The sequence below is a fragment of the Rutilus rutilus genome (genome assembly GCF_951802725.1).
Source record: "Rutilus rutilus genome assembly, chromosome: 1".
NCBI classification, from domain to species: Eukaryota; Metazoa; Chordata; class Actinopteri; order Cypriniformes; family Leuciscidae; genus Rutilus; species Rutilus rutilus.
In genome coordinates, this window is record NC_140209.1 from 31,214,788 (window position 1) to 31,228,795 (window position 14,008).

Consider the following 14,008-nt stretch of genomic DNA (forward strand, 5'->3'; position numbering starts at 1 on the left):
AAATTAACACTCCTGGGAGTGTATATGAGTCCACACTCAAGAGTGTAAAGTGTTAAAATATGAGTGTTAAATTAACACTCAAGAGTGTTAAAGTTAATGAGATAATTAAGTGATTAGTTTAGTGATGATTGATCATTATTGAAGACATCTGATGTTAACAAGCCGAATCACTGAAGGAGAAAATCACAAATTGTAAGTTACCATTATGGTGATCAGTGTTTGCTTTAGTCGGGCTCTTGTCCCTTAGACATCCTCTTTAAATTTTGATTGGCTGTTGTATCTTATAACTGCCAGTTGAACAAAGAAAAAAAGTGATCTGATGGTGTTGGTTATATTATGACAATCATCATTTGAAAATGATCACTGAACTCATTAAGATCCTTATTTCTGACTTAGATTTATGTTGTTGATCACAGCATAACTGTGAATCTGCATAAATATTCAGAATTTTAGATATAATACAAAGGATTTCTTAAAAGTTGTTTTTAAAAAAAAAATCTTTCTTTTAGGCACACACAGATGTCAAGATTCAGTCTATGCATCTCAACAATGGTGAGGAGCAGAATATTCAATTAGGAAAAGTAAATTACATAGACAATTCAGATCATAATTTATTCATACCGCAATGCATGATGGGATCCATTAATGAGTTGTGATTGGTGGCAGCCACTGCAACAAGCTTTATTATTGTCACCATTGTTGAGATTCACAGGCTGATTATTGATGTCTGTGTTTCTAAATAAATTCATTTGAAAGTCTTTTGATCAGAACAATGATTATGAAATATTTTTGGATTATATGAAAAATACTGAAACTCATGTGCTGTAGAATCACAGAGCTGCTGTAATTAACAAGGTAAGCCATCTCAATAAATTTTGTTTTACGGAACACAACATGATTGTCAAAACATAATCAACACCATCAGATCACATTGTCTCTTTGTTCATCTGACTGTTATAAATCAATAACAGCAGACAAGCAAAATTTAAAGTAAACATATAAGGGTCAAGAGCCCAACTAAAGCAAACACCCATCACCTTAATGGTAACTTACAATTAGTGATTTCCTCCTTCAGTGATTCTGCTTGTTAACATCAGGTGTCTTCAATAATGCTCAAGCATCACTAAACTAATCACTTAATTATGTCATTAACTTTAACACTCTTGAGTGTTAATTTAACACTCATATTTTAACACTTTACACTTTTGAGTGTGGACTGTGGACTCATATACACTCCCAGGAGTGTTAATTTAACACTGGAGTTTTTGCTGTGCAGATGCGACAGGGTCTGCGGTATACATCCCTAAATATGAGATAGGAATTAGCAAAAGAACATCTGACAGCATAAATGTTTATGCAGTTGAATTATGTGCTATACTTATTGCATTAGAATGGATTGAACAATGCAGGGGTATTAACATTCTAGTATGCAGTGACTCAGTGACTCTTATGAGTATGAAAACTGGAAAAGCTAGTAGTCATCAAGAAATATTATATGAAGTCTTGTTTTTAAATTCAAGGGTATGTAGACAAGGGAAAAATATGACATATATGTGGATACCAGCACATGTGGGCATACAGGGAAATGAGAAAGTTGATAGATTGGCAAAAAAGGCAACAAAAAAAGAGCATGTTGACATTGAAGTTAAATTGTCAAAATCAGAAGGGAAGAGTCTAGTGTGGAAAAAGATAATGGAAATATGGCAACATCAATGGGATCATGAAAGTAAAGGAAGACAACTATACAGGATTCAAAATAAAGTAGGCATAATCCCACATAGCAACATTGTTTCGGCCCGGATCCGGCCCACATCTGGCACTTGTGGAATGCGGATCTGGCCCACATGCAGCGTGGAATGACGGCACTTGACTGGACCGCTCCTGTTTGCCAGATCTGGGCCACAAGCAGGCCATAGCAATGCCACATGTCAGCCAAGAGCAAAGAAATAAACCAGAACTGGACCTTATCTGAGACACAAAGTCTGTGTATATTAAATATAGAGTCATTTCAGCCTTAATAAGTCTGTTAACAAGCAGAATCACTGAAGGAAAGAGGAGAACAGAAAAAGAGACGAGCCCCACATAGCAACATTGTGTCGGCCCAGATCCGGCCCACATCTGGCACACGTGGAAAGATGATCTGGCCCACATGCAGCGTGGATCTACGGCACTTGAGTGGCCCACTCCTGTTTGCCAGATCTGGGCCACAAGCAGGCCATAGCAATGCCACATGTCAACCAAGAGCAAAGAAATAAACCAGAACTGGACCTTATCTGAGCCACAAAGTCTGTGTATATTAAATATGAAGTCATCTCAGCCTTAATAAGCCTGTTAACAAGCAGAATCACTGAAGGAAAGAAGAGAACAGAAAAAGAGTCGAGCAGAAACACAAGAACTACAACTGACTTCAGCCACAGCCTCAGATGAAATCAACTGAAGAGAAAAGAAGACATTAAAGCTGTGAAGATCTCAGCAGAGGAGGATTAAACAACTCCACAAACAGCATTACCAGCTTCACTTATTACTAACCAGACTGACTTTATTTCTGTCAGACGTCTACGGAAGTTTTTATTGAGAATTAACAGAGTTTAACTCTAATGTGTTTCATTTGAAGTCACCATAACAGTGATGAGTGCTTCCATTAGTTGGGCTCTTGTGGCTCAGATAAGGTCCAGTTCTGGTTTATTTCTTTGCTCTGGCTGACATGTGGCATTGCTATGGCCTGCTTGTGGCCCAGATCTGGCAAACAGGAGTGGGCCACTCAAGTGCCGTAGATCCATGCTGCATGTGGGCCAGATCATCTTTCCACGTGTGCCAGATGTGGGCCGGATCTGGGCCGACACAATGTTGCTATGTGGGTGGTATTGAAGTGGCAGGGGACAAATGCTGTTCCCCCCACCCCCCAACTGATCTAACACCAATTTAAAGCAGAATTTAAAATTGCAGAAATTATTAGATATGTATAACATGCTCAAGCAAAAAAATTAGCAAAATGATAATTTAAATGTTATTTTTCTTAATTGCATTAATACTCACAGTTAAGACACTTACAAATGCATTTTCATTAAATATCCCGTAATGAATGTCGCAAAATTCAATGTGCAAATTGACAATGCATTCTGAGCCGATCACGTCCCCCTCCCACCCAGTCAATCACTATTATAATCGCTATTGCATCATCTTCATTATAGGCAAATAGTTTGTAAGTTTGTTAGTGTTCTTTAATCAGACTGCCTTTAATATACCTCTGATATAAAATAGAACCTCTGTTATGAAATAAAACAGAAATATGGTCTCAATTTAACAAATGAAGCAATATAATCTGGACTGGATGTAAATTACCTGAGTTACCTCGACAGCAACTTCCGAGTTTCGACTGGGAGACCGGGGATGGTTGTAACAAGGGTCAGTTGTAACAATTCCAATCTGTCCAATCTGGAACTAGTTACAAATCACCTAATTGATTTCGCACATGCTCAGTTAGTCCTTATTCCACTTATGATAAAGTAGAGCCCTGGGACGTTGCAACGTGATCTCATGAGAATACGTTTGTATTTTTACGTAAAGTGTAATTCTACCATACGTACATTTACTTACGTTTTATACACACAGAAACGTATAATATTGACGTATTTACAGCACTAAAACGTATAATATTTACGTATTAACAGCACAAAAACGTAAATTATTTACGTATGAACAACTCTACCGACGTATATTTGTACGTATTCTTATTTATGCATATTAAAATTGTGGCATTAATGTTTTGACTCTATTGCATTCAAATGTCTTATCAATTACGTTTTCAGTCGCATTTATTATTATTAAATGCAGTTTACTCAAGAAATAGGTCAATAACCATTCGCTCTGTTCGTGCCTTCTGCTGCAAACTCAAGATAAGCCTACATGCAGTTACACAATACACTTTAAAACCTTAAAAATACCTTATTTAACCGATTAACCATTTTGTAATATTTAGTTTATTTAACGTTACAGTGACATACAAAATGCGTTTTCTCCAATAGAACAATAATACACCAAAACCCAACATAAATTCACAAAAGACATCAATTTTATTAGCTTGATATTATAATCCAAATCTTTAGAATCCATACGTTTGCAAGAAAGAGATCCAAATTCAGCCCTTTATCCAGTGAGTAATCTTCATCTCCATTTCACAGGCTATCACAGCAGCTCAGTCCGTAACTGTCAAATTCCGCGCTCGTGATGGATTCAAATTCAAAAATTGCGCCCTCAAGAAGCGTTACGACATGTTTTACGGCAGTGATATCAAACGCTCATTGGCTCACGTCACAGATTGCGACATGCTGTATTTCAGTCGGTAAACTACATTTGAAATAGAGAAGCGCGCGCGCCTTCACACAGAGCGAAGCCGGATTAACATTTTCATGGATTAATAACTTAAATTCTGCTCTGTACCTCATTCAAAACTATTATACTGAAAGAGAGGACTGTGACTGCAACACCTCGTCATGTGAACGACTTTTGGTACCGGTTTTGACATTTTCGCAATAAATAAATTATTGTGATTAACTTACACGTATGTTGTAATTTTTCTTCATAATTGTAGCCTATGTAGTTTTAAGAAATTGTTATGGGTAGGTTTAGGGGTAGGAGTAGGATTAGCTGCTAAAAAAATCTTTTAATGCTATAATAAAATTGCCATTTCCCTACACATCTCTGTATGTTTTGTCCTTTGTATATTCTGTATAAAATGGGTAACGTTATGTTTAGGTTTGGGAGTGGGGTTAAGGGATCTTCCATTTATCTATAAAACGGTAAAAGGTAAATTATACAGATATCTTAATGATATGAAAGATTCGTAAATATTTTACGTTTTGTAGCTGTAAAAAACGTAATAATGTTACGTTTAATTGTTGCAGATACGTCCATATCATACGTTTCAGCATCTATCCAAACGTACAAAACGTACGTTTTCTACAGTGCCCTCCACAATTATTGGCACCCCTGGTAAATATGATCAAAACTGGCTGTAAAAAATAAATCTGCATCGTTTATCCTTTTGATTTTTCATTCAAAAAATGAGCAAAATTCTAACCTTTCATTGAAGTAAAAGAATTGACTGTGGGGGGGAAATCACATTATGAAATAAATGTTTTTCTCCAAAACACGTTGGCCACAATTATTGGCACCCTTTTATTAAATACTTTTTGCAATCTCCTTTTGACAAGATACCAGCTCTGAGTCTTCTCCTATAATGCCTGATGAGTTTGGAGAACACCTGACAAGAGATCAGAGACCATTCCTCCATACAGAATCTCTCCGGATCCTTCAGATTCCCAGATCCATGTTTGTGCTTCTTCTCTTCAGTTCAGCCCACTCATCAGGTCAGGGGACTGGGACGGTCATGGCAGAAGCTTCATTTTGTGCTCCGTAACACATTTTTGTGTTGATTTTGATGTTTGTTTTGGATCGTTGTCCTGATGGAAGATCCAACCACGGCCCATTATAAGATTTCTAGCAGAAGGCATCAGGTTTTGATTTTTTATCTGTTGATATTTGATAGAATCCACGATGCCATGTATCTGAACAAGAAGTCCAGGACCTCCAACAGAAAAATATGCCCACAACATTAAAGATCCAACGGTATATTAAATTGTACACATGGGGTACTTTTTATCCTTGTGTGTACCAAACCCATCTAGTGTGTTTGCTGCCAAAAAGCCCTTTTTTTTGTTTCATCTGACCACAGAATCCGGTCCCTTTTGAAGATCCAGTCATGTCTGACAATTAAATTAGCTGGAGTTTGTTTCTGGAGGAGCGAGGAGGTTTTTTCTTGAAACCCTCCCAAACAACATGTGGGGATGTAGGGTTTTTTGTTTTGTTTTGTTTTTAGGCTTTCTGACCCCAAGACTCAACTAATCTCAGCAATTCTCCATCTGTGATCCTTGAAGAGTCTTTGGCCACTCAAACTTTCCTCCTTGTCGTGCATTAAGACAATATAGACACACGTCCTCTTCCTGGCAGATTCGTAACATCTTTAGTTGATTGGAACTTCTTAATTATTGCCCTGATGGTCAAAATGGGTATTTTCAGTTCTTTAGCTATTTTCTTACAGCCACTTTCTATTTTGTGATGGTCAACAATCTTTTGCTACGCATCAGAACTATATTCTTTGGTTTTACTCATTGTGATGGATGATTAAGGGGATTTGGCCTTTGTGTTTCCTCATATTTAAACTCCTGTGAAACACGAAGTCATAGCTGGACAGTTTCATGTTCCTAGTCACCCTGGTGTGCTAAAAAAGGTAAATATTAATGGGAATATACTTCAGAGATATTTTACTCGTAAAAAATTCTAGGGGTGCCAATAATTGTGGCCAACGTGTTTTGGAGAAAAACATTTATTTCATAATGTGATTTCCCCCCACTTTCAATTCTTTTACTTCAATAAAAGGTTAGAATTTTGCAAATTTTTTGAATGAAAGATCAAAAGGATAAACGATGCAGATTTATTTTTTACAGCCAGTTTTGATCATATTTACCAGGGGTGCCAATAATTGTGGAGGGCACTGTATCTTTGAAAATTACGTATTAATACTACACTCTTAGAAGGAATGTGTAGAAAAATTACACAAATTATGTGTAACACTCTAATTTACACATTTTGTGTCAATATTAACTAAAACTGTGTATAAAAAAATAATCTATTTTACACATATCCATGTGTAGTTTAAAGTTTACACAACTTGGGTATTTACTCAAAGCATTTAACACAATATGAGTAGACTGATGTGCTTACACACTTTAATGTGTTAATTTTTATAACGCGACCGTTATTTAAATTAGCTAGTCGAACTGAACCAACCAATAAGGTGATTTTTGAGTGAACATAATCCAGTTCCAGTCAGTTGCAGTTCAGTAACGTTAGTAGATAAAAGTCTGTTAACGACAGCAACTATTTTGTTTTTACTATATTGTTGAAAATAAAACATGTACCTTATCACTTCGTTATCGACTACCCCTCGAGTCAAAACTGTTCGTGAAAACAACCTCTTTACCAGGGAGGAGATGATTCGCGCCGAATCACGCTGGTGATGCTCAAGGTTCTTGAGGTAAGCTCGCTGTACTTGAATTATTTTTTTTTACTCATGTTCATTTACAAAAACAATATTTCCTGCTACTGTTATTTTAATACTGGCTTAAAAGCTAGGTTACGACGAGATTTTGCGGGCAAAAAACTCGACTATTGTCAATAGTGTAACGTTAAAGTTAGCTGAAGCACGGCTAACTAAACCAAGCAGCTTTATGTTGATCAATGCTGCGAATTTGCGTGGAAACCCCGATTCAAAATCGGCATAATTTTTTTCCACTTTCACACGAAATTCCAGATAATGAAGACAAGAGACCTTTATTAATGGATTTTACACGCAAAATTTCGCCAAGCAATGGTAGCTAAACGTGACCGCACCTAGATTGTAACTTACAGTGCTACTCGATTTACAATACACAAAATGTTATCTGTAAGGGTGTTTTAAAAATCGTCTACTCTTTATTAATTTGATTAACGTCACGTATAAAATGTAATCGTAGTAACGTTAGTGGATTTGAAAGTTTGCTGAAATGATTAGCAATATGTCATAAGTGCTCTTGTCTTGAGCCAGTGATGTGCAGGCTAGGTAACTGTTAGCATACAATAATGTTACATGTGCTAACTTTATATAAAATAAGTGACCTTTGCATTATGTCTAATATTTATTACACAGCAAATGAACCAATCAGAAGATGGACCATTTTCCACCGACCACCGTGTTCAGTCTCACCAGATTTAATTTATTCAGGTAAGCATTGCAGTAAAACTCACTAAATCATTAACTCACATCAAATCAAGCATTCTAAACAACTTAAGTTTTTATTTTTGCATTCTTTTGATCTATTATTAGGCCAAGGAGTCCGACCTGACCAGGAAGGTGCCTAATAAGCATAGCCTATCAGCGCACAGGTAGGTTAACTACTGAGGGAAAGAAAAAGATCATCACATGGGGATTTCTTGCATCATGTATCTTACTTTGTATTTGTCTCAAACAGCTGTCCCTTCACTGCAAACAAGTTGAAATTGGCTAGCCTAAATCCCTGATTGCAGTTAAGCCTACGAATCTCAGCATTTTTGGAGAGAATTAAGGAAATGTAAGTATTAAAATTTAATCTGGCATAATTTAGTTTACAGTTCAACTGAAATGTTTGAATGTGCTGACAAAAGGGTGTTACTTACAAATATATATATTCTGAATTATAGTATGATGGAGATTAAAAACAATTTGATGCTTGTGTAATTTTCTCCTCTCTCTCTCTCAATTCAATTCAATTCAATAAAGCTTTATTGGCATGACAAAAATACATTTGTATTGCCAAAGCATGAAAACAACATATAAAATGATTTTGAACATTTAGTACAAAAAAATAAAAATAATAATAATTCAATAATAATAATTCAATTAAATAAAAATAATAAATAAAAATAGTAAAACAGTTTATGAACATTTCAAAATTCTGTGAACAACTTAGAATTCAGTAAGTGTTTGTGTGTTTGTTTTGTGTACAAGCGTGTATGTGTGTGTGTGTGTGTGTGTGTGTGTGTGTGTGTGTGTGTGTGAGCGCATCACTGATTGGTCGTCAACTCTCTCTTTTTGTGGCAGGCATCGATGTATCTTGCCGCTAGTAGGATACAATCTCTTTTTTCACCTAATAGGTGTTGGAATTGTGTTTTGTTGTTCAATTTTAGGAAGTTAGGGCAAAGTATTTCAAATTTTGTGTAAAAAGTCCCTCTAATGTCCTCATAGTTGGGACAGCTGGTGAGAAAGTGTTGCTCTGTCTCCACCTCTCCCTGGTCACAGTACGGGCAGACGTGTCTCTCTCGGGGCAGCCAGCTCTGCCTGTATCTGCCCGTCTCCACAGTCAGGCTGTGGTTGCTCAGTCTGTACCTCGTCATTCTTCTTCTGAGTGTACAGTCCTTCACTGCACTCAGGTATTCTGCGGTTGTATAGTCTCTGTTTAGGGCCAAATAACATTCTAGTTTACTCTGTTTTTGTGTTGTTTGAGTCCAGTAGGTCAGGTAATGCTCTCGCTGAGCTTTTATAATGTGGTTGTGCCGGATTGTGTGGATGAGGGTGTCAGTGTCCTGAGGCTGGTTAGTGTTAGTGGTGTTAGTCTGTGTGTGGAGCCTCAGGACCAGCTGAATGAGCGGGCTCTTCTCAGGGTTCATCTCATGGTTCTGAAGGGCTTTATAATGATAAGAGTTGGGGTCACTCATTTTTAGATGTTTCCAAAATTTGATGGCTCGTTTCTCCACATGTATTAGGAGAGGGTACTGGCCTAATTCTGCCCAGATTCTAATTCTAGTCTCTCTCTCTCTCTCTCTCTCTCTCTCTCTCTCTCTCTCTCTCTCTCTCTCTCTCTCTCTCTCTCTCTCTCTCCCTATTATATTTGTATATAGTGTTGGAACTGCGATCTTCTCTGAAGAAGAACTGAGCACATTAGGGATGCACCGAAATGAAAATTCTTGGCCGAAACCGAAAACCGAAAAAGAGGAAACCAAGGCCGAAAACCGAAACACCGAAAGAAATTATGCCAATTATTGTTAGTACCATTGCATTTATGGCTATGACTGTGTACTAAGTTTACTAAAATCAAGGCATTGCAATTGCATAAATTAATATTAAAGTTTCAAAGAATAAATCCATTAAAATTTTATGCAAATATTTATTTAGCATTTGCAAAGTATAAAATTAAATGTTTAACTTGACCCCACTCATGTGTACATTAAATAATAATGTAAAAGCCTACTGGCCTGGAGAAAGGTTTAAAAATGAAATGTTCTCTCATAAAAACAAAGTGCATTTAGGTCAATACTGCCATAGCCCAAAATAATATCTGCAGTTATATGCTCATGGACGTGAGTTGCAAAAACCATAAACAGCTCAGGTAAACCTCTGAGAAATGACGGCTGCTCTGCACACACACGCAAAGGTCTCTCACTCCCTCTCTCTGCCGCGCGCGCTACGTATGCGCGCTCATGCTCGCTCGCGATTCCGGGAGATTTAAACTAATTTGCGGGCATTAGGGAGCCGGTATCAATACGCGGGAGACTCCCGGAACTTCCGGAAGACTTGGGATGTCTGTGTTTTGAAAATCGCTGTCCGTGGGTCACTCTTAGGTATATTTAAATACGTCCACACCGCAGATATGTAATGTTGCTTCAGACAAGCACGTGCAGGTCGCGGTGTCTGCTGTTTGCGTCATCACAACATTTCGGCCGTATTGTTTCGGTGATAAAAGTCTTTCGGCCTGAAAATTTTCGGTGGCCGAATATTCGGTACATCCCTAGAGCACATTTGTGTTGGAGGACACGTTTGCATCCAGGAAACAGGGGACTGAGGCATATGTCACACTTTTCTGGAAACACTTCAGGATTTTCAAAGTCGTGATCTGATTGGTTGAATTCTACAGGATGTTCGGGAGATGTGAGTGTCGTGTTCTTTATCGGTTCGCCTGGAAACAAATGCCGTGACACCAAAACCCCTCGTGGAAGAAGAATGCTATTGTGCTTACAACTGTGACAATGAGCGCTTACCAGGATCAACTAAACACTGGATTTTCAAAAGTATTTGAAGTTCGCGGCTCCATTGTTTAACGTTCTTGAATGAATAATTTATAGATGCAGCCAGTCTGTTATTGTAGGGACATCAACATCATATATTATCACGCCCCTAAACATGACGCAGAACAAAACGAACTGTGATTGGTTGCGTTACATGTCAGTCAAACGTCCTCTTGGGTGGTCCAGACATTGATAATAATAATGAGAACTGTTTCTTGAGCATCAAATCATCGTATAAGAGTGATTTCTGAAGGATCATGTGACACTGAAAACTTGGAGTAATGATGCTGAAAATTCAGCTTTGATCACAGGAATAAAATATTTTTTAAATATATTCAAATAGAAAACAGCTGTTTTACATTGTAATAATATTTCACAATATTTACTGTTTTTACTGTACTTTTGTATCAAATAAAATATTTGGTGAGCATAAGAGATTTCTTTCAAAAACATTAAAATGCTTAATATTTTCTAAACTTGGCCACCAATGTACATCAAGCCAAAAATGTTTTGGAAATAAGTGAAATTATTTTGAAGGTGGGGAAGTGTGTCATGTTACCTAATGAGATTGAGAAAATAACTGTTTTATCCTATGTTGGACATTTCCTTTTTGACTGCTTTAAATTGTATTGTTCTATTCTGGATTGAATTTAATTGTTGATATGCCAGTCATTATAATAAATAAGATAATCAACCACAGACTTTATTTTGTCAAATGCGTATTTTGTTTAGGATTTTAGATACCTTTCTTAACACAGTGTGTGTAGCCAAGGATAGCACATAATGTGGTAATGTTACACATGTTTACACATCTTTTACACATATTTTACACATCTTTATGTTAACCTTTCTGACACATTTTGTGTGTTAAACTCATTAACACAGTGAATGAGTTGAAATTAACAAATCTAGTAGTCCTGGAGCTCACCCACAGATGTGTTAAAATTTAACACAGGTTGTGTCATTTTTGACACATTCTTTCTAAGAGTGTACGTATTAACAATGAGACCAGGCTGGACAAACACAGCTGATGTTAGAGTGGAAAAAACTATTTTGAGGTAAGAAAGTAACTTTTTTTTACTTTGTTTATTTTTGTTATGGGAATTTCTGCTTTGTAGTTCATAAAACTCATCAAATGTAAATGTTTATTGTGTGTCTTTGTCTTTTGTGGTGAGATCTGGTATTACTCTCACTTTCCTGATTAACCCCTAGTATCAATGTGTCTAGGTGGTCTTTTGCTGTCAGGTCAGAAATCAGAATAGGTATTATTCCCTCACTTGCTTGTTATAATTATTCCAGTAAATCTAGGTGTAGTCCCTACACTCCCAGGAAACAATAATATTCATTATTTACTAGACATGAATGAAATTCATTCTTACCTTCCAGCAGAATCGCTCTTGGAATCCTTGTTTTCTTTGGTTATAACAGGATTAATAAATTGCTCTGTCTTTTGCTATTAGAACTGTTTGGAATAGCTGAAGTAAGACTTAACAGTGATTGTCTTTAGAAATAAAAATTATTTATACAAAAGATAAAAACACTGGTTACACAAAGATTAAAACTTGTAGCAAATCAAAAGAAAATGTTACAGGGCATAAAACTTCAGCTTATTCATTCTCAAAAGGGCAGTCCTGTATGAGTGAATATTACAAAGGCTAATTACCTCTAAGCAGTTCAAGCAATTGGAGTAAATATGAACTTGTTTTCATCCGAGGTTTATCAAGTTACAATAATACAGCAGTTCAAACCAAAAGAAATTCAGCTAGGATTAAGCTAGAAGAGATTTGATTTCTCTTCTAGAGATGCAATCGACGTCAAAATCAAAAATGCAGCCACTCAACAGTCAAAATGCAGTCATATTTATACGGAACTGGGTTACATTGTTCCTATGCGGTTTCTTTTGTTTTTCCAGAGGAACTAATGCATGTGACATCAACCTTCTTCTGATGTCAACATTGTTCCCCATATATGAGCATTCTTGTGTCCTTTCCTTCCTCTGTGCTTTGGGCTTCTATGTAAGTGTGTGCGTGCATATGTATCTGGAAGTGTGTATGTTCACAGCAAAAACTCCAGTGTTAAATTAACTCTCCTGGGAGTTTATATGGCTCCAGACTCAAGAGTATTAAAGTGTTAAAATATGAGTGTTAAATTAACACTCAAGAGTGTTAAAGTTGATTCGCTAATTAAGTGATTAATTGAGTGATGATTGATCATTATTGAAGACACCTGACGTTAACAAGCAGAATCACTGAAGGAGAAAATCTATTTTTAAGACACCGTTATGGTGATCAGTGTTTGCTTTAGTTGGGCTCTTGATCCTTAAATCATCAACTTTAGATTTTGTTTGGCTGTTGTATCTGAGTTGTAACTCTCAGATGAACAAAGTGAAAAGTTGATCAGGTGGTGTTGGTTATGTTTTGACATAATCATAATTTGACCTGAATCCCAAATCTCATTTAGACAGTTATGTCTACCTTGTTGATTACAGCAACCCTGTGATTCTACAGCAAATTACTTTCAGCATTTTCAATATAATCCAAAATATTTCTTAAAAATTGTTCTGATCAAAAGACTTTGACAATTACTTAATTTAGACACACTGACATCAATAATCAGCCTGTGAATCTCAACAATGGTGACAATAATAAAGCATGTTGCAGTGCATTCTGGGTGCCACCAATCAAAACTCATTCATGGCTCCCATCATGCATTGCGGTATGAATAAATTATGATCTGAATTGTCTTAGTAATTTCCTTTCCCTAATTGAATATTCTGTTTGTCACCATTGTTGAGATTCATACACTGATTATTGATGTCTGTGTGTGCCTAAAAGAAAGATTTTGTTTTATCAGAACAACTTTTAAGAAATCCTTTAGATTATTCAGAACATTTTGGATCTTATGCTGTAAAATCACAGTGATGCTGTGATCAACAATATACATTTAAGTCAGAGAGTAGACTTTAAATGAGTTCAGTGATTCAGGTCAAATTATGATTATGTCAAAACATAACCAACACCCAGGGGCGCTGCTAAGGATTTTGGGCCCCATGAAAAGAATCTTGACAGGGCCCCCAACACAGCTGAGACTTTTTTCATATTAATTTACATAAAATCATGGTTTATGGTATTTTGACTATCATTCTCATATATTTAAGTCAATCAGACAATTTCCACACCCGTAATTTGTCCTCTGTAATACTGCACTACTTCAGTACTGTATAATGCATATACTGTGCATAGCTGTACATGTGTCATATAGTGTATTCACATATATTTATATTTGTATGTATGTGAGGCAAAGCCGTGCACCCGCTGCACCCTGCTCTATCGAAACGTGCTAACTTGTCGAAAAATGCTACCGTAGCTGG

At 36.6% G+C, this 14,008-nt stretch overlaps 1 protein-coding gene across 1 annotated transcript in view; it reads right to left on the reverse strand.

Annotated features, from left to right (window-relative positions):
- The window catches only part of LOC311306253 (uncharacterized protein), a 105,815-nt gene extending 93,321 nt beyond the window's left edge, over window positions 1-12,494 (reverse strand). The window contains exon 1 of the mRNA XM_084434574.1: window positions 12,018-12,494. The gene's annotated coding sequence lies outside the window, so the exon portion shown is untranslated. The remainder of the gene's footprint in view (window positions 1-12,017) is intronic.
- Window positions 12,495-14,008: the final 1,514 nt, after the last annotated feature.